We start from the raw sequence: 25,343 nt of genomic DNA, 5'->3' as shown, positions 1-25,343 counted from the left end.
GCTCTGCCCTTGGAAGAGATTAAAAGGCAGTTTTCATGGGACTCCTGAGTTAGTTGTTATAAAAAAAGCAAGTCTTAAGTGGACAAAATTCTGCTAATTGCATGTATGAATATACCCACGATGCATTCCAACTGTACGAACCATAATGTGTCAATTTAAAAACAAAATAATAAAGTAAATGAACAAGCAACTCATAAAGATGGCTGACTCCATTTCTTGGGGCTTGAGGAGAGGCAGGACATCATGGCAGAAGTGTGTGGCAGAAGAAAACAGATGGGAGTATGGAGAGAGAGAGAGAGACACTCCACTCACTAGGGACAAGATGTATCTCCAAGGCACGTCTCCATGACCCACCTCCTCAAGCCACACCCTACCTTCAATTACCACTTAATTAATCTCATTCAGGGAATTAATTTACTGATGGGATTAAGTCGCTTGTAACCCACTTATTTCACACATGAGCTTTAGATGGACACCCAGTATCTAAACCATAATAAGGTCCTTGGGTTTGGTCCCCAGCACCTGAAAAAAAATATTCCTAGAGCTATGAGTGATATTGGCCCCCAGCCTTTGTCTGGCTTTAATGTCACAGCAATACTGACCTCCTAAGTTCCTCAGAGGTACTTCTTCTATTTTCTAGAGATTCTGTAAGCTTGGTCTTAATATTTTGTTAAATATGAGTAGAATTCTCCAGTGAAACTAAGTCTAGAGAGTTCCTTTTGGAGAGTGTGAGGCAGGAGTTACCACATGAAATCTGTTTCACTTATCTCTGTAGCCATGGTGATGACCCTTGGTCGAATTCTGAAAACTAAACTAGGAAGACTCATGTAGCTACTGGGTAATATATTATTCTCTGTGCTCCAATCAGGGCATCCAGATGAACCAGGCTGTTGGGATGTTTAAAGCAAACAAAAGATTCTTGGTGCCTACCTAGTGCTTGGTTTGGGGCTGGGCTGGTCACATGGCAGGTGTGTGATCAACTCCTGACTCTAGGACTCAAGTGGAATTTCCTGGATGAGGACATTTCACACGTGTCCCTACAGTTTGTCCCTGGAAAAGACGTGCCCGTGCTGTCCCTGCAGTGAGAGGATAAGAATGTACATTTGACCCGTCTGACCCTCGTCTATTTATATCTGTGTCCTGCTGTTCCTGTATTGTGTCCTTTTGCTGTTAAAAAAACCTTAACCTAGAATATAACTTTCTGTGGAGTCAGGTGGGTCCTTCCTGTGAATCACCTAACTAGTTGTGGGGGCAACTAAGACAGAAAGCTCATTTTTAAGAAAATAAGAATTTAATTTTTTAAATCGTTACTTTTTCCAATTATATATTTCATATTGAGTGAGTTCTGTGGATTTTAAGAAACTGGTTACAGTTCATCCAAGTTTTTGAATTTGGATAAGATTTTTTTTTTTTTTTTTTAGAGAGAGAGAGAGAGAGAGAGAGAGAGAGAGAGAGAATTTTTTTAATATTTATTTTTCAGTTTTCGGCGGACACAACATCTTTGTTTGTATGTGGTGCTGAGGATCGAACCCGGGCCACACGCATGCCAGGCGAGGGCGCAACCGCTTGAGCCACATCCCCAGCCCAAGATTGTTTTTAATTGTATTCCTCTATTACCCTTTTAAAGTCTGGAGAGTCTAGTGATAACTAGATGTCATTCTGTGTTTTTTTTTTTTTTGTTTGTTTGTTTGTTTTAAAATTGGCATTGGGGATTGAACCCACGGGCACTTAACCACTAAGCCACATTCCCAGCCCCTTTTTATTTTTTTGTTTTGAGACAGAGTCTTGCTAAGTTGCTTGGGGCCTCACTAAACTGCTGAGGTTATTTTGAACTTGTGATCTTCTTGCCTTAGTCTCCTGAGTCACTGAGATTAGCAGGTGCACACATGTGCCACCACACCTGGCCCAACGTTATTCTTTTAAAGAAATATTTTAAATACTTGTTTTAGTTGTAGATGGACACAATAAACTCTATTTTTTAAAAAATTTTTATGTGGTGCTGAGGATTGAACCCATGCCTCACACATGCTAGGCGAGTGCTCTACCACTAAGCCACAATCCCAGCCCTCCAATATTATTTTTTTAAATATTTATTTTATACTTTTCGGTGGGACATAATAACATCTTTATTTTATTTTTATGTGGTCACAACATCTTTATTTTATTTTTATGTGGTCACAACATCTTTATTTTATTTTTATGTGGTGCTGAGGATCGAACCCAGCAACCTGCGCATGCCAGGTGAGCACACTACCGCTTGAGCCACATCCCCAGCCCCCAATATTATTCTTGATATTGTAATTTGTGTTTTCTTCTTTTATCCATATTTTTTAAAAAAAAATTTTTTTAGTTGTAGTTGGATACAATGCCTTTATTTTATTATTTATTTATTTTAAATATTTTTTAGTTTTAAGTGGACACAATATCTTTATTTTACATTTATGTGGTGCTGAGGATCAAACCCAGTGTCTCATGCATGCTAGGAAAGTGCTCTACCACTGAACCAAAACCCAAGCCCTTATTTATTTTTATGTGGTGCTGAGGATGGAACTCAGTGCCTCACACCTGCCAGGTGAGCACTCTACTGCTGAGCCTCAACCCCAGACCATTCTTTTATCCATCTTGCTAAAGGTTTATTGATATTACTGATCTTTCAATGAGAACCATTTTTTGTTTTATTGACTTTGTTTTTATGTTTTTCATTTTATTAATTTTTGTGGTTCTTTTTGTCTCTCTGTTTTAGGTTTAGTTTACTTTTCAGACCGTTTAGCTGTGATCTATAAATTTTGATATGCTAAATTTTTATTTTTATTTATTAGTTTATTGTGGTTCTTAAATTTTCCTTGAGACATTGAGAAGGATTTTGTTCAAGGTCCATGTGTTTGGAGATCTTCCTGCTGTTTTCTAGTTTGATTCTGTTATGGCCAGAGATCACTCTTTTCGATTTCAATTCTTTTGAATTTGTTGAGGTTTGTTTTATGACCTAGGATGTGGTGTATCTTGGTGAGTGTCTTGTGGGCATTCAGGAAGAACCACTGTTCTGCTGTTGTTGAAAGGCTTGCTCTACAGGTCCTGTTGGTTGGTTGTATTCAGTTCTTCTATATTTTTGATGATTTTACGATTAGTACCTGTTGTTGAGAGAATGATGTTAAAGTCTCTAACTATAATTGTGGACTCCCCTATTTCTCCTGTACTTTGGAGTTCTCTTATCTGATGCATATACATTTAGGATTGCAATGTCTTTTTGGTGGATTGAACCTTTTTTTTTTTTTGGTGGGGGGAGTGGGTAGCAGGGATTGAACTCAGGGGCACTTGACCACTGAGCCACACTCCCAGCCCTATTTTGTATTTTATTTAGAGACAGGGTCTCATTGAGTTGCTTAGTGCTTCACTGTTGCTGAGGCTGGCTTTGAACTCGGGATCCTCCTGCCTCAGCTTCCTGGGGTGCTGGGATTACAGGCGTGCGCCACCACACCCAGCAGATTGAACCCTTTATCAGTATACAATGTTCCTCTTTGTCCCTGGTAATTTTCTTTTAATTGGTGTATTTATACCAATTATGTTTAATGTAATTGTGATATAGTAGCACTTAAGTCTATCATTTAAAAGATGTTTTGTTTAGTCTGTTTTTTTTTCCTTTCTATGTTTTCCTGAGGGTTACTTGACCATTTTTATAATTCCATTTTGGTTTATTTATACTGTTTTTGAGTGCATTTCTTTGTATAGTTTTTTTTTCCTCCACAATAGACAACTGACATCATTTTACCATGGTATCTCCATTTAGGCCTCTACTTTCTTTCCCTCCTACTTAAAAATTATCTTAAATTTTACTCCTTAAAATTGTATTCCTTTGCATACAATAAGAACCACTCAGACAATGCTACACTTTTTGGTTCAACTGTCAAGAATAACATTTTTAAAACTCAAGAGGATAGTCTTTTACCCATAATTTTTTATAGTTGTTCTTTCTCCATCCTAGTGTTTCAGGTTTCCTCTTTTTATCATTTACTTTCAGTTTGAAGAATATCCTTTAGTTATCATTTTAGGGGATATCAGCTGGTAACAAATTTTCTTAGTTTTCCTTCATCTAAGAATGACTTGATTTCTCTCTTCATTTCTGAAGGATATTTTTGCTGGATATAGAATTCTGGACTAGCAGATTTTTTCTTTCAGCACCTAACAAATATGGTGCCACTTACCTCTGGCTTCCATGGTTTCTGGTGGGAGATCTGCTGTTATTCCTATTGTGTCTAGAGGTGATACATTGTTTTAAGAAACATTATAGCTGCTTTCAAGACTTTTTGGCTTTAGTTTTCAGAAGTTTGATTATGATATTACTTGATACAGATTCCTTTGCATTTACTGAATCTGTAGGATTTTGGCTTTTGCCAAATCTGGAGAAGTTTCAAGTATTACTTTGTGGAATATTTTTTCAGCCCTACGTTCATTACTTTTACTCTTCCTCCAATGATATGTTACATTTTTAAAATTGCTTCCACAGGCTCCTGAAGTCCTGTTAATTTTTTTCAATTTTCCTTCTATCACTTAGTTTGGGTACTTTTCATCAATTGTTCTTATTGTCGTCATCTCTGTACTGTTAATAATGAGTAAAATTGGTGAGTTTTAAACTTTTATTATTGTATTGTTTTTCAGTTGTAAGATTTCCATTTGATTCTTCTTTTTTAAAGAGAGAATTTTTTTAATATTTATTTTTTAGTTTTCGGTGGACACAATATCTTTATTTTATTTTTATGTGGTGCTGAAGATCGAATCCAGCGTCCTGCGCATGCCAGGCAAGCATGCTACCACTTGAGCCACATCCCCAGCCCTGATTCTTCTTTATTCCTTCTACTTCTTTGCTGAGCCTAATTTTTCATTTGTTTCAAGGACGTTCATAATTGTGCACTGAAGCTTTTTTTTGTGTGTGTGATGGCTGCTTCAGAGTACTTGTCATATAAACGCAACCTGGTATCATCTCAGGGTTGACATGTTATCTTTTCTCATTCAAGTTGATATTTTTCTGATTCTTAGTAAGATGAGTTACTTTTCTATTGTAATCTAGACATTTTTATCTATTATGAGGCTCTGAATCTTAAACTGAAGTCTATTTTATCAGACCTCTGCTAAAACCACACTGGTAGGTCATGGCACATTCTGCCTCATTACCATGGGGTAGGGGTGAGTCCTGATTCTTCCCTTCTTGGTGACAGCGTGTAAGTGGAGAGGAACACCTCATTCCTGCTAGGGAGTCTGGGCTCACACTTGAACTCTGCTGATTGTGGGCTAGGGTGGGGCTGGGGTAGAGGTTTTCTTCCGCATGGCATTTGTCCAGAGTAGGGCAGACATTGCCAAAAATATTCCTATACTGATGGGCTGTGCCTCTTCTCTGGCTCTGGGGCTTTGCTTTTTGGTCTGTAAACAGTGGGCTTTCTGGGTTGCATGCTTCTTCCATGCCCATCCCAGGATATAGAGAAAACAACCAGAAAATCCAGGGAACTCAGTGCTGTGCCATTTCTTCAGTCCCAAGGTCCCTGGAGAGTCCCTTCTGTCTTCTGATATTTGTCTTATGTATGATATCCAAGGTTTAAGCTGTACTCAGGGGGAAGAACAGAGAACTCTGCATCTATGTCATCTTGTCTGGAAACAACATCAACCTCTTCTAATAGTTTTAACTTGTTTTTAATTTTTTTTTTGTAGTTGTAGATGGACAGAATGTCTTTATCTTTATGTGGTGCTAAGGATTGAAGCCAGTGCCTCATACATGCTAGACAAGTGCTCTGCCACTGAGCTGTAGCCCCAGCCCTTTATTTTGTTTTTAATAAAAACTTTAGGATAGTTTTATGTTACAGGAAAGTTCCAAAGATAATACCCCATACCTAGTTTCTTCTATTATTGATCTCTTATGGTTCATCTGCCATAATTGAATAACCAGTATTATTAAATAAAGCTCAGGCTTTTAAATTTCCTTAAAAATCTATCTAATGTAATTTTCTGTTCCATCCAGGACATGAAATGACATTTATCTGTTGTGTCTTCTTGGCTCCTCTTGGCTGAGACACGTTTCCTCAGACTTCCCTTATTCTTGCTGACCTTGACAGTTTTGACGAGTACTGTTTAGGTGTTTTGTAGAATGCCCCTCATTTGGGCTTTATTTCATTCTCATCAGACTGGAGTTATGGGTTTTGGGGATGATGGCCCCTCTCATCACATATTATCACAACATGTCTAATCCCATCAGTGTTCACCGTCAGGGCTTGGTGGAGGCCGTGTTTTCTGGGCTTCTCCACTGCAGTTACTCCCAATTGCCCCCTTTCCTAATGTCCTCTTTGGAAGGAGGGCATCTGAGCAGCCTATATGCTTGTTTTACACTTACATCAGCTCCTGTTTTTCTCTAGCAAATTCTGACTCATTGGAAGAATTAATTTTTTACTGAGTCCATATTTTTTCAAACATGTCATTTTTATTTTTATTACACAAAATTGGAACATTTCTCCAGTAAAGGCATGACACAAGAAACTAGGTCTCCTAATATTTCTTTCATACACTTAAGTTACGGTCCCAATGATGCCTTTAAATACAACTATAATAGCCATGATCTGGGAAAGCCTAAAATTATATGCAGCAATAAGGTCAATGGAATTATTCTGAATGCATCTGTTTGTTTCAGGGAAATGTATCAGACGAAAGAGAAAGGATCATTTCCGTTTTCTGTGGAAAGCTTATTTTGAAAAGAACCTGCACATCACACATAATTTCCTCATGATCTTCCTGAATTCCAAAAAGGGAAGCACAATTGCTAACATTTTGTTTTTTTGTCATAGACTATTTTTAGACTGGATAGAATGGCAGAGTGGTTTTTGCTTTGTGTAGAATTCACACTTCATTGAGACCTGTATAATCACCAGTGTTGAGATAATATATCTCTTGGGTATCTGTGTGCTTATCTCTATATATATACCTCCATGTCATAGCGTATTACGTTTTTGATGTATTTATTATAGCTGGGATTTCTTTGATGCTGAGTTCTGGATACAAGTAATTATTAAGAGAAAATATGACCTCTTTATATAAGATGGTTCCAGGAAGAACTTGTAGAAAAAACAATGATTACTTAGAATAAGGATATTGTTAAGATGTTATCTATATTATGGAAGCTTTGTGCAACCTCTGACATCATAAGTGAACCTAATATTTTATGATTATGTTACATTATTTTCCTTTCATCATTTTTTATCTAATATCTTGTCCATGTGTTGTCAACTGGCCACATTTAACACTTCTTTTTTTTTTAAAATATTTATTCACAATGCCTTTATTTCACTCATTTATTTTTTACGTGGTGCTGAGGATCGAACCCAGGGTCCCGTGCATGCGAGACAAGTGCTCTACCGCTGAGCCACAACCCCAGCCCCATTTAACACTTCTTGAAGGTAGTTTTCAGCCAGGTGGGATGGTGCATGCCTATGATCTCAGGGATGAGGAGGCTGAGGCAGGAGGATGGCAAGTTTGAGGTCAGCCTCAGCAACTTAGCAAGACCTTATCTTAAAATAAAATAGAATGGTCTGGGGCTATGGCTCAGTGGTAAAGTGCCTCTGGTCCAATCTCCATTTTTTTTTTTTTTCATTTTTCAATCTGAGTGACTCCAACTTAACTGCCCCCCTTTTTTAACATGAGTGTTGTGAAAAAATGGTAATGAGGAGACTGGCCTTATTAGATGCTAAAACAAATGATAAAGCAAAATAATTAGGTACTAGAGAAGGTTCAGACAGATAAATAAAAGTGATTAAAGACAAAGACACAATTTAAATACAAATTTAACAATAAGTTAGCATTTCAAAATAGTTGGGAAGAGTTATTCACTAGGTATTGTTGGGACAGCTGGTTGACCATGGGTGGGAGGGGAGAGTTGGCTCCTATTCCACTTCGATCCAAGACTTGAACATAAAAATAAAATCATAAAAATACTAGCCAGGTGTAGTGGCACACGCCTGTAATCCCAGTGGCTCTGGAGGTTGAGACCGGAGGATCACAAGGTTCCAGGCCAGTCTTAGCCACTTAGTGAGATTGTTTCAAAATAAAAAATAAAGGCTGGGGATGTAGCTCAGTGGTTAAACACCCCTGGATTAAATCCCCAGTATCCCCTCCCCCAAAAAAATCATAAAAGAACTGTTGAAATCAGTTAATAAGCCAGGCATGTGCCATGCACCTGTAGTTCCAGCTACTTGGGAGGCTGCAGCAGGAGGTTTGATTGAGCCCATGAGTTCAAGACTGAGCAATATAGGGAGATCCCATACGCGCGCACACACACACGCACACTGGGAGGAGGAAGGGCTTAACATCCTAATAATTCTGCTGAACTGGAAAAAATACAAGCACACAAAACTTAGAAACTATAAAAGAAAAATTTCATAACCATAAGAAGGGGCCCCTTCCTATGTTCACGGAGCCACCTTCTGCCCATGGTCTTTTCCACCTGGTCACATCCTGGGAGCAGGCAGGAAGGGGACCAGATAGGGAGAAGCAACAAGGGTCATGGTCCAGAGGCTGCTGCCTTCAAAGTATTTTGAAAACACAAATTCTGCTTGTATCTTATTTGTCATGACTGCCGTGTTGCTGAAATGGGGGAAGAGATGGAATTTTTTTTTCTTTTTTTTTTACTTTTCATGTATAAAAAGTGCACAAATTACAGATATAAAACTTGATGGATTTTCCCAAGGTGAGCATGTCCACCTGGTCAGTAATCCAGAACAATGGACAGAGCACTCACAGCCTCCTTGTACCTCCCCACGTGCCCCTCCTGTGTCACTAGAGAAGGTATTTTTAATAGGCACAGTTTCACTGTAACCAAAATTGAGTTCATGAAGGGAATGAGAACTAAATAACCAGCAATCTGTAGAAGCCATCATTTTGTATATTTGCTCAAAGGCAGTCTTTAATTCTTCTTCCAAAATCTTTCACCCTCAGTCCAAGTAATTGTCTTGTCCTTTGAGAGAGAATGGTCCATACTTATATTTCCCACAATTTTATATTGTGAGAAGGGACCAGGAACAAGCTGACATCCAAACAGGGTCTTCTACAGCAGAGGGAGCAAAGAGGCCGCGCCGAGGGGGTCGCCAATGCTGGCCAGGCCATGAAGACGGACACACCCCAGAGCACTGTCTCAGGGACCCCATCCCTTAAGTGTGGTAAACATGGAAAAATCTGCACTTCAACTTTTTAGAAGTGAGATAAGGTCCAAGTAAGACACGCGTGGCCAAGTCTTGGGTAAGGATTCCGGATTTATTCAGTGTTACAGTTTCATATCGGAGAGAACAGCTTTGACTGTTGTGAATACAGGCAATTTTCTTGGGGCTCCAGTCCTTTTGAAATAACACTCATCTTGTAGAGAGTGGGTGGGGAGAGGCATCTGTCAGCACCCCCCCCACGGCACTGGCTATGTCACATGCAACAGAAACTACAGATGTGATAAAATGTGGGAGGGCTTTCAGAAAGCAAAGCTCATTCAACGTCAAAGAATTCACACTGGAGAAAAACCATATGCATGTGATGAATGCAAACAAACGACTGTCTTTAAATAGTGCTTGGCACCAGCCAGACATCTGGGAGTTTGCAGCAGAGAGGGGTCCTGGAAGCATAATGGAGGAAGAGGTGGCTTCATCAGAGTCCTGTCCTTGGACAATACCAATGGACTCAAATGGGCCTTATGCTGGTCAGGTGTCATGAATATGGCAGACCGTCTAGGGGTAGCGTGGCTGCGGGGACATTAGGTCACCCTGGAGAGAGGCTAATGGGTAGGATCACATGGGCCTGCTTAGCTCTTTCTCATCATTGGGGGATTCACAGGAGACGCCGTCTTTGAGAGATGAGCGCACTCTAGGTCAGTCATCAGGCTACTTCATACTGGAGAAAAGTCTTGATGAGCAGCAGCCGGGGGAACAAGTGCCTTTGGTCTCAAGAGTTTCAGAGGCTCTTTGGTGACTCCCAGGGACATGCAGGGCTCACAGAATGCTCTGATGTGTTCATCCTATCACAAGGCAGGGGTTAAACTTTTTGCTTCATTCACTCCAACCAGGAATTTCACTCCTCTGGTTACAGGATTTTCTTTTTGGGCTATTCAGCCTGGGGCACAGGCCTGCATGCCTTGCGCAGGAGCACAGTACTGCACCGAGAGGGCCGAGGCTCAGTGACAGAAACTGGTGGTCACAACTTCTAAGATTGCAACACATCTGTGGCTGGGCTCCAAAGATTTGAAGAACTTCTATGGGTCACATCTGCACAAGATCATTCAGAGATGGGAAATGGGGCTGGTGGCTTTTCTCAGGGTCTGAATGCAGGGGAACAGTATGCATTGGTAAGACTGATTAAGAAGATGCCAGTCTAATCTTCGTTTTATATTTTTAAAAAGAGTTTCAAAAAAGAAGGGCTAGGGCTCTTGAGTTCAGCTTCCCATTTTCTAAGGGAAGAATGGGTACATTTCTTATGTTAAAAACACACAAAAGAACATGAGAGTTGGACCGGAAGGAAGCTTTCTCCAGTCCTCATTTACCAATTGCTTCCCCTCCCGCCAATCTAACTCCTCTTCCCAGATTGCCATTCTAGCAAAATACCCTCGCCTCCATTTTAATCCCCCAATTGCGTTAGAAATGACTCAGGTCTTGTGCATTTCTGAGGCCTGGCTTTGCACAGAGAGGACAAAAGTGGAGGAAAAAAGGGGAAGATGGAGGGAGAAGAGATGAGGAATAAGGAAACAGGGCTTGCCAGGGTGGCAACCGAGGGCCGCGGGGGAAATCTTACTCCTTGAGAACCTAAAGCATCAGGAAGGTCGGCAGGTGGGCAGGTCAGGGCCATGGTTAGTTCCAGGTGCTTAGGCTTATTTCTGGCTGGTCCGCCGAGCCCTCGCATCCACCTGGAGTCCTGGGCATCCTTCCCAGAATTTGTCCAACCTACCTACCATTTGTTCAGCTCAACTTCCTGCTCCTCCCATGGCTTCCTGAACCTTGCTTGGGCTTTGGATCTTAGGCATTAACCCCCCCCCACTGAACTTGATCTTCCTCAAATTCGTTATTGAGCCCCAGTTTAGAAGACTCATGCCCATACATGTGGAAATGTCCTGAATATTTTTCTTTCCTTGTCTGTATCCTATAGGCCCTGGCAGTTGGAACTAACAGCTGTGTGAGCTGTGACAAATCCTGACTTTTATTTCCTGTCGTATGAACAGGGCTTCTCATGTTAACACTCAGGGTGAGTCTCCACTTGGAGCTCCAGAAAGAGCCATGTGCTCTAAGGGGCAGCTACGGGGATAGGAATGCTTCAGGCTGCAAGTAGCAAAAATCTGCTTAGAAAATAAGACTTTTAACTTACACAGCAACAATACTGGAAGTAGGTAGTTCCAGGATAGGTATAGTGGCTCAACCCTGTCATCAAGGACCCAGGCTCCTTTTGCCTGTCTGCTGTCACCTCTGCATGCTGGCCTCCCCCTTGTGCTTGCCGCCTCAGGGGCTCGGGCAGTCCCTGTCACTTCCCCTAAGTTATTAGCAGAATGAAGTAGCAGGCCCACTTCTAAGCCAACTGCAAGCAAAGGTAACAGCCAGTGCGGCTGCTGTGGTATCACCTGGGCGAGGCTGGGCCCAGGGAGCCACAGCAACAGGGCAGCTCAGGGCTGGCGGCTCTGCCCTGGCCTTCTGTCCTCTATGCACTTGCTCCAAACAAGGCTTGCTTCCCCTCCACGACCTTCTCCACGTCACGGTTTGCTTTGTTTCCTTCACTCTTTTTCCTCCAGTGTCACTGTGACTAACACTGGTCCATCCAGGCCCGGCTTGCCCTCATGACACCTGGTCACACACTACCTTTTTTGATTTCTGGCTCAAATTTACAAAAGGAGGAGCCTGACTAGTCTGGCTGCTTCACTTCCATTGTGGGGTCAGATGACTTCAAAGGTCGTTGGCCAGCTCCTGTTGGATCCTGGCCCAGTGAATTGTACGTACACACCGAGGCAGGGTCTCATGATGTGACAGTTACCTGGACAACAGAGGAGGGGGTGGAGGAGGACAGTGGGGCCTGCAGTGGACAGGAGCAGAGGCCATGGTTCTGAGAGCCTGGACAACAGCACAAGATCAGGCCACTCTCCTGGAGAAAGGCCACATGGAAGATGGGGGAGGTTCCAGGAATGTGAGTGAAAAGCCACTTTGGATGTTTTGGCCCCGTGGATGCTACCAGGGGAGGGATGGAGGAATCTACCTGGCAGACAGAAGCCGGGCCCCAGGCAGAGCCCCAGCTGGACCATCCCAGCCATCTCTAGAGTGGTCACTCCAGTGGAGGCCCAGACATAGCTAAGCACAAATAAACTGAAATGCCTGACCCCAGCACAAGCACATAACCACAGGTCCAGTCTGCCATGACCTGAGACTCCCCCTCTATTGGCACCCTTGGCAGAGGTCCTGTGGCTGCCAGGGGGGCATGTGCGGTCTCCCATGAACACAGCTTTCATAGGGACTGAAGCGCTTACCACCTCCTGGGCCTGGTCTCCTGGAGACCTTTCTGTGGCTTTGACAGGCTGAAGAAGAGATTGTGGAAACAAGACTATTCCAAGATGGCCAAGGACCGAAAAAGGGCTGGCATTCCAGCAAACGGAATTAAAAATCCTACAATGGGGAAACCCCCAACTTTTAACAGCACGGGCAGGAATTGGGCTCTAGCTCTACTTAGTAGCTGCATGACCTTGAGCAAGTGATTCAACCTCTCCACATCGTATTTCCTTCATTTGTAGGGTAAAATTAGAAATAAAAATACCTACTACAAAGGGTTGTTGAGAAGATTAAATGGGATTCTGCTCACGGCGTTCTCGGCAGAGCAGGCCTGCGAGGAGACATCACCAGGCTGGCTTGGCAGCTGCGGTCCTCGCGATGGGGATGGGTGGGGCCTCTTCACCACTCTCCATATAGACTCAACTTCTCGAGCAACTTCCCAGAAGCCTTGCACCCTCTGTGAGTGGCCTTTGCCTTCTTCAGGGGGCCCTGGTTTAGGATCCCCCCTGCCCCCCAAGCCTTTGCTCCTTGGATTATCCACTTCAATCTCTTGTCTTCATAATTTCATAAACTGCCTAGGACAGTTATTACAAGAGAAATTTGAGAGAATATTCTGGAGACTTACTATAAATGACACACCATCTATAAACTTTCAGGTTGAGAGAATATTTTGGAGACTCACTATAAATGACACACCATCTATAAACTTTCAGGCTAGAGAACGTAGAGCTGGTGCCTGGCTGTCCCCTCTGGCCCAGAGGCCAGTGGGTGAGCAGGTGGCCCCTGGTGGGCCCAGGAGGGGCAGCTAGCTAGGCACACTCTCCTCTCCTTAAAGCTCCATGGCCCAAAATAGGCTCACCAAGCCAAAGGTCACCTGGGTAGAAAATGTGTTTCTAGAAAATGCAGTTGCCACCACTAAGGATGATTTCTTACTGTCCCTACAGTTTTAACTTGCTTTTAAAGAAAGTTAGTGGAGAACTCCTAGGCTACACAAAAACACAGACTTAAGCAGTTTGTCCCATTTTTCAAGGGGGAGAGAGAATTTGCAATTAATAAAAGATAAAGGGACTTTCCTGTACTTTGTGCCTGGGACCTAGAATTTAGCCACATACCATGGGATGATGTACTCACAGGAGGTGGAGAGGACCCAGGTGGGATGAAAGCACAGTCATCCTACTTCTGCTCTCCTTGTTACTCCATGAGCCCTGGTTGTCAGGTGTCAGGAGCTAAAGAGTGATTACTCCAAGGCAGACACTCTGCAAACAGCTACCTATTTGCTGAACCAGGCACCGTGAAGCAGGGACAGGCCCAAGACACAGCTCTACCCGAAAGGAGCTCCAAGTTCACGTGGAGGAAGGTCCTGAGCCAGTCATACTTAACCAGGGTGCTGGGATGGGCGGCTTTCCCACCGAATGAATTCTGGCTGTTCCCTGCCTGTCCTTTCCCAGGTCCCTCCCAGGCCCAGCACAACATATGGCAAACAGTTACATCTCTCCGGCACAGCTGAGGCAATGGGGACAGATGGCCAGCCACCTGATGGTCTCTGGGGCTACCTTGGCTAGCCTGCCTTGTGGTGGGCTGGAAAGGACGGCAGTAAATACAAGGTCACCTTTTGCCCCGTGTGACCAGAAGAGAATTTCAGCCATCCCCAAGAAGGAAGCCGCGCCTTCAGCCAAAGGCACATCCCGGACCCTCTGCTCAGAGGGCAGCACCATAGCCCCACGCAGCTTCCAAGCCCCACCACGATTCTGAGGTGTCAATGCTTGAAGGTGCTGGGGAGGATCCAAGGGACACAATGTGGCTCTTCTTCAAAGAGTTTTAAGTCTGTTTGAGGAAAAAAAAAAAAAAAAAGGTAAATAGACCACGGAGGGCGAGCCTGGCCTGAGTGCTATCTAGCCTTTATGGGCAGTGACTCCACAGGAAGGTGGGGAAGTGGAACTCCAGGTTCCAGCATTCCAAGGAGGCTCCAAGGGAGCTGTGCCATTTGGGGAGGGCAGAGAAAGGGAGTGGGGGGGGCAGCATTCCAGGGGCACTGCTGTTCCTGCCAGGCTGCTCCCCTGCCCTCTCCCCTCTGGCTACTGCAGTCAGAGGCTTGAGGGTCCACGCACACTGGTGGAGATCTGTCTCAGAAGCTGGGGCTTGGGACCCTCGCTTCCCAGGGTGCCATCACGGCAGGAGGCTCAGGCTGGGCACACACTGTCAACACACTGTCTCCTGCCAAGGAGGATCCTGGGGCCATGTGAAAGGACAGGGGCTGGGATTTGGAGGAACTTTACGATAGGGAAGACAGTTCCAGGAACTGCAGACGCTGAGCCCAACCCTGATCTGCTGGCAAGCACGTGGCCCAGCATATGGCCAGCACTGGCAGGAAAGCAAAGAATCCACAGAGCGAGGAGATCTTTGAATATTATGAATAAGAGAAAATTTCCATTCATCCCCAATTCAGACGAGAGGCTCCCTATGAATAGCACCAACGGGGAAGCTCCGAGGCCAGCACGGGCACATCCGGCACAGAATAAGCGGGAACCTACGTCAGAGCTCCGCTCCGGGGAGTCACACGGGATAACATGCACATCCCAATGAAGGGCTCGACGCTCCCAGAGCGCCTAGGCGCGGACCAACACTGGAAGCCAGAGCTTCTGAATGGATGAATTGGGTGGGGACCGAGAGGGAAATCAGCTCTTATTCATCTGTGGAAGATTCCGCAGGAGAGAGGGCGGATACTCGTCATGGATGACGAAGCTCCCACCTCCAGACAGGGAGGCCAAGGAGGGGCCTGAGGAGGACAGCGAGGGGGGCTCAGAGCACCTGTGGCCTCAAGTGTCCACACGAGAGGGCACCGTGGGGAGGGGCGGGGTTGGAGCATGGTCCTGTTGGCCCCTGGGTTTCTAGCAGCAAATGGACTTTGGCTGTAAGGACAGCAGACACCTCTGACAGCCCAGCGGACGGCGTGGTCTACACGCAGGCTCCTCAGGGGCCACTCACAGGGGAGCCCAGGCTGCACTGGGCAGAGGCAGAGCTGGGCGCGGCCCGCCATCTCCCCCCTCCCTTGCTGCTCAGCAAAGCCCAGGCTGTGTCAGTCTCAGCCTTACGAGAGGTCCTGGTGCCTGCACCTTCGAGTATGCTCTGCTTGGCTTGTAACAGGGGAGGCCACCTCCCATCCCCCGGTGGTGACTACTGGCCCGCTCCCCTGGCTGCTGCTCTCTCTGGCCCACTCATCACCAGACAGCCACCTTTAGAGAATTTGCTCTGCCCAGGGCCTGGTCCCGATACTTGTCTGAGATCCATGACAGGGAAGAAGGAGGCATGAGTGGCAGGTGGCCTGGGCCACCTAGGGGAAAAAGAGGGAGGTCAGGAAACAAAGAGCAGCCCTGAGATGACAGGGGTGTCTGTGTTCCAAGGATCCAGAAGGGGGCTTAGGCAGGGGCAGTGCTGGGAGGGAGGGACAACTGTGACTCCATGGCTGTCTCCTGTGTCAGGCTGCATGTGATTTGTCACTGGACCCTGCAGAATGAGTGCCACTGTCTCGTTACTTTACAAATATAAGAAATAAGATAGGCACAGCTGGCAAGCGGCAGTTAGATCTGTCCTAGGCCAAATCCCTCTGTCTTTTCATCACTGTAAGAGAGAGACTGGTCCTTCTGCAACACTGTCCCTGGGGATCTATTTCCCATATCTTAGGGGACAGTGAGGGGCACTGGTGGGCCTCGAGGACAGGGGGAGGAAGGAGAGAAACGGGCTAGCTTTTGCAGACTCTGCCCCTGGAACACAAAGGCTCTCCCAGCCATCCCCCAGTCCCTGGAGCACCAGGCGCCGTGCTGAGGAGCCGGATACGGGAGGGAAACCAGACCATCAGGGTCCCTGCCCTCATGGAACTTCCCCTCCAGAAGGAGGCAGACAGTGAAGTATGTCCTGCATTTTGAAAGAGGAAGCGTGGGCCTCGCGGAAGCGCAGAAGAGAACTCTGTGACTTGCGGGGCTGAGAAAGACTTCTGGTGAAGTGCTGGCGAAAGCCTGCCAGGGAGAAGCCTGTGGGAGGGTCTTCTGCTGACAGGGCAGAGTGACAGCAGCCGTAAGAAGGCCAAGGTGGGAGGGGAAGGAGAGGGCGGGGAGCCCAGACTGGTCCTGGGAAGCCAGGGCAAGGTGGTGGGGGTGCGGAGGTACGTGGCATGGCCTGAGCAGCTTTGTCATTTCTCTTGCTTGAAGCCCAAGGCTGTAAGATGAGGGGAGACCTGTATGGTGGTCAAGTTCTAAGAGTGAGTCTATGAATTCTTTTCCTCATGAAGCAAAATTTCCAACAGGTGCAGTGAGCAGAATAAAGTCAGGAGTGACTGGGTGACCCTGATACAGCGTTGCTAGATCCTGTAACCAGCCAAGACCCATCTGGGGACGAAGGGTTGGTGTCAGGGTCTCTGGTCCACGATCACGGACAAACATCCCCCCCTTGTGGCCAGGAGTGGCACTGCCCTCAAGAGCCGGAGGGTGGTGGAGGCTCCCTGGCAGAGAAAGGGACCTCCTCTAGCTCACAGGCTGCAAGCCCAGTGAGGTCCTGCCAGGCTGCAGGGGCTTGTGGACCTGAAATATTCCCTACCTTCCTCTTTTAGAGAAATATAACTAATGGGCAAAATAGATACACATATGCGCGCACACACACACACACTTACATAGGTATAAACAATCAGAAAAAGTGTTTGAAAGATACTTAAAGTGTTAGCAGTGATTCTTTCCAAAATGGGACTAAATCTTCACTTACCTATGCATTTTAAAATAACGCTGTTTTGAGCATGATTTTGTTGACAGTAGGAAAAATGAATGACGTTATTTTTAAAAGAGCAGAAATGAGAGAAAAGCAGCTCAAGACATTGCGAAGGAGCCCGGGAAGCACCCGGCTCCTTGCCAAACCTGCTCATCACAGAATGCACATTCAGGGCCTGGGGTTGGGGACTGGGTTTCCAGAGAAACACTGCCCACTGTGCCTCTCTGTCATGTCCCTTGTGCCCCTCCAGCTCACACACACCCCACCTGTCCTGCTGAGGGAAGGGGACGACCTCTGATGTGCAGTCCTGGAAATGTTTCTGAACCTCTCTGAGGTTCCGGGGTGTCCTTTCCTGAGTTTCCAGGGAGAACAAATAAGCTATAAAATGTGCTGTGAAGATGCCGCACAGGCACAGGTTGGGCTCCACCTGAGAACTGGCTGGAGGGAAGCATACCTGCCCAACTTCACCTGCAAGCTGGGATCAAGTGGAGATCACGTGGGTGACCTCCCATTACACCTGCTGCCCCTTGAAACTGGGGCTGGACTTCTCTAACCCACATCAGTCCCTTTCAGTAACTCACTAGGTGACACACTCAGCTCAGCCACTAAGAGGGTGTCCTGGTTGTGATTCCCCTGCTAGGGAAGCGCAGGCTGGCTGGGGTCAACCTCTTCCCTCAGGGTGGGCCTGTTGTGGCGCTAGGCCAGGTGCAGTCCAAGGTGCGGGAGTGATACCAGGGCATGGACTGCACATGCTCACTGTACCTGGGACACAGCTGGGCAGATGGAGGGGGACAGTTTTTTGAAGCTACCTCAGCAGCCCAGCCCCAGGGAAGAGGCTTGAGGTTCACAGAGCTTCTGCACCACTGAGCCTGGGGAGCAAGGCTCACAGCCTTCTTGCCAAAGCACTGGCTTATGGTGTCTCTTTACCATGTCTCCCATGTCTCTGGACTTTTTTTTTTTTTTTGGTACCAGAGATTGAACTCAGGGACACTCGACCACTGAGTCACATCCCCAGCCCTATTTTGTATTTTATTTAGAGACAGGGTGTCACTGAGTTGCTTAGCACCTCGCTGTTGCTGAGGCTGGCTTTGAACTCAGGATCCTCCTGCCTCAGCCTCCCGAGCTGCGGGGATTCCCGGCGTGCACCACTGTGCCTGGCATGTCTCTGGACTTCTAAAATGCTTGCCTAAATGGCTGCAGCTGAGAGTTGAGACTATGGTGAGCTTGGAATTTCCCTACAGTTCCAAATGGGGTGTTTTGGGGGGCTTATATGAAACTTTTGCGTGTTTCCCACCCTGCAGGTAACTGCTGGGAGTGTCACATATGGGCCTAGTGAAGGCCTTTCCCCCACCACAGGCTTGCTGGCTTCTCTCCCTGGGCAAGGGGGATGCCCCTGGGAGGTGCTGTATCTCCCCTGTCCAGTGACAGCCAGCTACCTGTCAGGGCCACAAGCTTACACCTGAGGGGCTTCTCTCCCCTGCAGCACTCTGATAATGGCAGTCTGCTCAGACCCTGGCTCCTTGTGTGAAAGCAACGCTCTCTGCCTGTGCCACGCTCCTGACCTGGAATGAGGATGCTCACCTGGCTGCAGGCTACCTCTTGTCCCTGTCACAGCACCTGCCTTCTCTCTTCTGCTGGAAGATCTTGTCTTGGGGAGGAGAACTGCTTGGCTTCACCTCTAGGAGAGTCCCCAATGCCAGCTGAAGGTTCTGGAACATTCTGAGGCATTTCCTAGTGCCCACAGGGTCTGCGTGAGGTCCCTCATGGGGATCATCTTTCAGAAAGTCCCTGATGGGAGGGGAACTCCTTGTTCTCAGTCCTGAAAACAGAAAATTCAGTTGAATTTTATTTTTTTGAGACCGGATCTTGCTACATTGCCCAGGCAGGTCTTGAACTCGATCTCAAGTGATCCTCCCACCTTAGTGTCCTGAGTATCTGGAATACAGGTGTGAGCCACCTTACCCCAAAGGAAATTCAAATACACCTGTTTCATGTGCAATAAAAGACCATAAAAGCCACGTGTACTATAGATGGATTAAACTCATTATAGCCTAGAGTACAATGAGAGCTAAGAATATCCCCAGGTGCAGGGGCACAGGTGTGTAATCCCAGCCTACTCAGGAGGCCGAGGCAGGAGGATCCAAGTTGGCAAGATCCTGCCAGTAATAAAAATGAAAAGGGCTGGGGTACTTGTAGCTCAGTGCCCTGGTTCAATTCCTAGAACTGGGGCGTGGAGGCTGCAGTCAAGTCCTTAGTGACCACATTCAGCAGGCTGTAAACGTCACATGTGAGATTAGGAGTCACTTTCATTTTCTTTATGAGTCACATTTTCATTTTCTTATCTGTATCTTCTATATACAAGGAAAAAACACAAATCCCATTTTTTCGTTTCGCAAGTCTGGGGAGAGGATGAGGAAGAAGCAGGGGACTGAGTGGGGGCAGGCAGGGAGGGGCAAAGTCCGGGAGGAGTAACTGGGCTCTGTGGCCACAGGCGCAGGCAGAGGGTGTGGCTGGCAGGTCTGAGGAGGCTGCGAAGGGGGGGCTGGTTGAGACCTCCAAGAATTCTGGGCACCTCCAGAGCAGTAGGAAGGCAGGAGCTGTAGCCCAGGGCGGGCTGGGGAACTGAGGGAGGTCACAGAAGGAGCAAGGAAGGGAGGAGGAGACAGCTGGGCTCAAGGCCACAGTCCTGCGATGCACATGGAACTCAGGACGAGACCGAGTGATGGAAGCTGCCTTTCCTGTGTGTGCCCTGCAGTTTGCAGAGTGCATCCTCACACAGAAACTGAGGCTCAGAGAAGTGCAAGAAGTTGCCAGACTGCCCAGCTAGTACCCATGGGGCCAGGGCCTGCTGCCAGCCAGTGCCAGTGCCCATGTGGCTATACTTTGCTGGGTGGTAAAGGTCAGCAGGGCCGAAGCCAAGGGGGCCAAAGTCCCTTGACAACCAGAAAAGCCCAGACATCACTGATGACAACCAGGAGGGCCCGGACATCACCAATGATAACAGATGCTGGTCCCAGCACTGGAGCAGAGGGATCAGGTGATCACCATCAGATCTGTCCTGAGGGTGAGGCAGGTTAGCCGGGGTGGCTACAGGGCGCTCGCTAGGGCGAGCCCGCCCAGAGGTGTCCCAACAGCTTATCAACCCACTCATGCACTCTGTTCCCCTACCTCTGTGTCACATGGGCCCTAATAATGAGAGAAGACTAGAACTTGTACAATGTGTCAATTATCTCTATGGTCAAACCACACTCCAAAGCGAAAGAACTTCAAGCCCCCTGGTGTAGGCTCCATGGACACGTCCAAATCTGGCTCATGTTGACTCGTGGTTCCTGACGCTCAGGCTGGGACCAGTGGGGGCTGCTGACCCGGAGAACAGGAAGCCCAGGGTTTTCACCTGTCTTTGCCCTGAGTGTTCAGAGTCTGCTCAGGAAGGGAGCACCGAGTGCTGAGCACTGGCAGCAGCAGAGACCAGCTGTCGGGCAACCTCCACGGACGAGGAGACAGAGCTCGCCCTGCCTCTCCCGGTTCAGGTCTCTTCTCTTCATTCTTGACCCCTCCCTCTCCCTGCAGCAGGACCCCCTCCATATTCCCCAAAAAGTGGCAAGATATTCCCCAGGGTTCCCTTCAAGCCTTTAGTACAGACTTTATGGAGGCAAGAAGAGGAGATGGTATTATCAGCGGAAGTCCTGATAGTCCCCACCACGGAGTGTGGCTTGACTAAGAAGCTACCAGAAGACAATTCAGAGGAGCTCAATGTTGTCCTCACTGTAACCTTTCAGAGAACAGAGGACACCGGTGCTTGTGGGTAACTGAGGAGAGGGCTGGCAGTCTCCCGGGTGTCTCCCAAAGACCTCAGCACCTCTCTGGTTCTGGACCTAAGGTCTGGTGCTAGTTGATGACCACGCTTAGCTCCAGCACAGGTCTGCAAGCTGGGATGTTCTGGCCTGCTTTTCTACACAGGAGGTCCCAGAAAAGGGACAAAGACCCCTGGAGGATTTTGTCTCTTACCATGAGCTCCAAGGGGGTGTGGCTCCCAAGATCCACATCCGAACAATGTCTGCCCTGGCGGAGGATTCTGGTGTTCTTGTGCCATCTGTCCCAGAAAAACTCCTGTTCTGGAGACAATGAAGAAAACTGGAGAGCTGAAGGAAAGAAAAGTGAGTTGTTTTTTGTTTTTCTTTTAAGAAAATTTCTGTTTAGATCCCTCTCCCCCAGTGTGTTTCTTTAAAAACTACTATCTGGTTTGAAAGCAATATCTATTCATTGCAAAAAATAATTAATGTTACATCCTTATAAAAACACACAAAGAATGGGCTGGGAGCGACACTCAAGTGTAGAGCAGGTGCTTAGCAGCATGAGGTCCTGGGTTGACCCCAGCATTCCTCCAAGAGTACAAAAGGACTGTCCTTCATGATCCTATTTTGTAAAGAGTATTTAAATTAAATTTGATTCAACTTTTGATAAAAATCATGGTTGTATAATCAAAGTAGCTTTATTTTAAAGAAAATTGAATTTGGCTATACTGATACGATGACTATATTTCCTGGATTTTCCCATAAATGCTCTAATATCAAATATTCTGTCTAGTTGTTCCCAAAAGATATCAAAACAGTCCAGAAACTAAATGCAAATGACCTTCCCAAGAAGGCCTCTAAGGCTGGAAACAAGAATCTAAATTCTGTTAGGCCACTCATATTAAGTTTTCTATTGTGTAACTGACTGTCCTAGACATAGCAGCTTAGAGCAACCAACACTTATTATCACACACAGTTTCTGAGCATTGGCAACCTGGGAGTGGCGGAGCTGGGTGGTTCTAGCTCAGGATTCCTTAGGAGATTAAGGCTAAGATGTCTGCTGAAGCTGAGAATTTGTCTAAACTTTGGATCTGTGTCCCCGTGGATAACAAGTTTGGTAAGAACACAGTGGAAGGAGAACAGACCTCAGGGCCTTAGGGCTAGTCTCAAGGAATACAGAGGGTGTACTGAAGCCCTCATAGATGAGGAGCTGTGGCGAGAGCCCGTCAAGAAACAGAAAACCTGAACTCGATTCTGTATTGGGAAAGGAGAATATGTATTTTTGCTTCTGTAGAGAATTTAAAAAATTGAATAGTTTAAATAATGTAAAAGAAGCATACCCAGGGGCTGGAGCTGGAGCTCAGTGGTAGTGCTTGCCTCACATGCATGAGACCCTGGGTTCGATCCCCAGCATCACATAACAAAAAAATGCACAAGTAAAAATAAAGATATTGTTATGTCCATCTACAACTATAAAAATTATTTTAAAAAAAGAAGTATACCCAGATAAGAATGACATGGGGTGGGGGTGGCGCTGGGAAATTACCAAAGTCAAATTTATGCCCCCAAAGTAAAACAGAAGAGCTAAGAACAGAGAAAAGGTGTTGGATCAAAACAGATCTGGGGCAGTATGTGGTGGCACACTCCTGTGATCCCAGAGACTTGGGAGGCAGAGGTAGGATCATGAGTTCAAAACCAGCCTCAGCAGCTTAGAGAGGCCCCAAGCAACTCAACGAGACCCTGCCTCTAAATAAAATATTAAAAAGGGCTGGGGGTGTGCTCAGTGGTTAAGTGCCCCTGGGTTCAATCCCTAGTTCCAAAAACAAAAAACAAAAACAAAAACAACCAAACAATAAATTTGTTGTTAGTTTTCTTTAGAGGCCTAACCCTCTTTTCACAAATTAGTTTGCTCTTCTCCTGCTTGTCCTGCTCACTGTGCTCTGTACCTCCTTCCAGCATGAGTCCACTCATTGCCCAGGTTTGCTCCTTGCCCTGGGACTGGGGCTCCTGGGGCCAGATGGGCCACAGCTCCATGATGGGCTCCTTTTATGCCCTCCTACCTCAGCCATGCGGGCAGAGCACACCTTCTTGGGCCATTACAAACCGTCTACAGCTGTTGATGCCAGCTCTCCTCTGCAAGAATTATTCTGTGGCCGAATGCCCCCCACCCTGACTCCAGTCCCGTGGTATTTTTTCCTCCACCATCAAAACTCTATCCTACTTTTGAGGAACCTGAGAGACCAAGGACACCGTGCTGTACTCCCATTGCTGTGACCACTTTTGAAAGAAAAGTCCCCAAGGAGGCTCACTTGTGCCATGGCAGGGTCAAGTTTCAGAGAAGCTCCTCTTGAGTTCCTTTGTTTTCCAGAGACTTCCTGAAACACATAAAATACATTTTTTTTAAAATTTAAAAAAAAATTCGTTGGTTATGGAAATCTTCCATCTCACCGAAGCTGGGAACTCTCACTTGCCTGCCACCTGGTTTCAACAGCAATTCATTTTCTGCCATCCTTATTTCCTCCATGACAGACACTCCTGTGTGCCTGGAGTGTTTTAAAGGAAATTCCAGACATCAGACCTTATTCTTCCCAATGAATAACTCATATGGAGCACTGACAGATAAGGATTAAAATGATACTTTATATTAAAAAGCATTTTGATGTAATGAGAGAAGAGAGAATAGTTTTATTTTTTGTGGTACTGAACCCAGGGTGCTCTACCACTGAGTTGCATCCCCCAGCCTTTTTTATTTCTTATTTTGAGACAGGTCTCACTAAGTTGCTGAGGCTGGCCTCAAACTTAGGATCCTCCTGCCTCAGCCTCCTGAGTAGCTGGGGTTACAGGCATGCATCGCCAGCCCAGAGAGAGAAAGTTTAGTGATCTTGGTGTATCATGGTTAGCTCCAACAATGACCAACACCTAGACAAGTATCTTTCCTTTACTCTCTCCCCTTCCCCCATTTTTGAAGCATTTTGGAAGCCAATATGACATCATTTCATTCATAAGATCTGCAAATATGTGCCTCTCAGGCATTTTCTTTTATTTTTAAAGCATAACTCCCAAAGTATTATGACTAAACAATTGAAGCAATAATTCCTTAATATCATCAACAATGTGCATGTCCCTGATTTAAAACAATCTTGGCTGTTAGAATCGCGATCCTAATAAAGTCCACATGTTGCATGTGGCTGAAAAGCCTCTCTCTCTCTTTTTTAATTTTGTATTTATTTGTTGAAATACTTCAGTTGCGTGTCCTTAGAATGGAGTGACACTCGACAAAAGTTTGAGCGCCTGTTCTGCGCCACGTGTTGCGCTCAGGCTGCAGCCAAAGGTGCGAGCGCACAGCAGCCGCCTGGTCTCCGGCTGGGGCAGATCCCTGGCTCTCTCAGACCCCCCCTTCCGTAATGACGGGCACGGGGTGAGGGTACGTGGAGGCGCCACTCACCGCCTCGGGGGAGCCCCACTCGGGGCTTCTCAGCTGGGGAGCCTGGGAGGGCCGGGGCTGAGCGCCGCCGACGCCTGCCCTTCCCCAGCGGCCTCCGCCCCTGACCCGGCCTCCCTCGAAACCATTCCGGGTTACAGGCCGAGGCAGCGCAGGAGGCCAGAAGGGCCTCACCGTCCGAGGGCTGGCCGCCGGCGCGCAATGGCCAGTGGCGAACGCTAACGGCAGCCGCTCGTCCTCCGGGCGCGCGCCCGGCCCCCGCGCAACTACAACTCCCATAGTCCCCGGCGGCGAGCCGGTTACCACGGGGACGGGCGGGGCTCGTCGTTTCTGTGGTCGTTGGTGGCCTGCTGGTCGCCGAGAACAGACCCTTCCTTAACCCCGGGGTTTCAAAACGGACTGCCCCCGCCCCTCGCCACGCGGCCATTCTGCTGCCCGAGAAGACTGGGCTCGTGCGGAGGCCGAACTACATCTCCCAGAATGCTCCAGGCGCACGCCTCTCCGGTCGCGTGTGGTTGCCACGGAAACCAGTGCCGGGTCTTTGGAGCCCCTGAAGCCCCCGGAAGAGACGAGCAGGAGCCCGAGAAGCAGGCTAGAGGATGGAATGGGACGTCTGGCAGCGCCCCCTACCGTTCGCGTTTTGCTTCCGCAGAGGCTCGGGGGAGGGATGCGCACAGTCTTAGGGGAAGGTCAAGCGACCCTGTCCCAACAACTATGGGAGGTGTAGTCATTGATTACCGGCCACCACCTGCGACAAGCCAGGCACGCCCAGGATAGGGGATGCAACCCGCCACCAGCCCTCTTAATCACTCACTGACTTCCTGCCTC

General features: G+C 47.0%; 2 long non-coding RNA genes across 5 annotated transcripts; one reads left to right on the top strand and one right to left on the bottom strand.

The window, feature by feature from the left end:
- Positions 1-9,260: 9,260 nt before the first annotated feature.
- Positions 9,261-25,047, bottom strand: LOC124080980 (uncharacterized). Of its 4 annotated transcripts, none has more exons than XR_006847926.2 (6): positions 24,519-25,047; positions 23,383-23,448; positions 21,288-21,421; positions 18,861-19,098; positions 12,794-14,348; positions 9,261-10,324 (listed from the first exon to the last, which is right to left on the bottom strand). It is a non-coding gene; the product is annotated as an uncharacterized LOC124080980 (long non-coding RNA). The 4 variants fall into 4 exon arrangements; XR_006847925.2 differs by having other exon boundaries at positions 9,261-13,099; positions 13,656-14,348; positions 24,519-25,040; XR_006847924.2 differs by having other exon boundaries at positions 9,261-13,099; positions 14,134-14,348; positions 24,519-24,876.
- Positions 21,308-24,271, top strand: LOC131423508 (uncharacterized). Its single transcript, XR_009225189.1, has 2 exons — positions 21,308-21,436; positions 23,030-24,271. It is a non-coding gene; the product is annotated as an uncharacterized LOC131423508 (long non-coding RNA).
- Positions 25,048-25,343: the final 296 nt, after the last annotated feature.

The sequence above is a fragment of the Marmota monax genome, unplaced genomic scaffold (genome assembly GCF_021218885.2).
Source record: "Marmota monax isolate L192 unplaced genomic scaffold, Marmota_monax_Labrador192_F-V1.1 WCK01_AAM20220418_F8-fsc00341, whole genome shotgun sequence".
Classification (NCBI taxonomy): domain Eukaryota; kingdom Metazoa; phylum Chordata; class Mammalia; order Rodentia; family Sciuridae; genus Marmota; species Marmota monax.
This window is presented reverse-complemented; position numbering and strand designations above follow the sequence as displayed.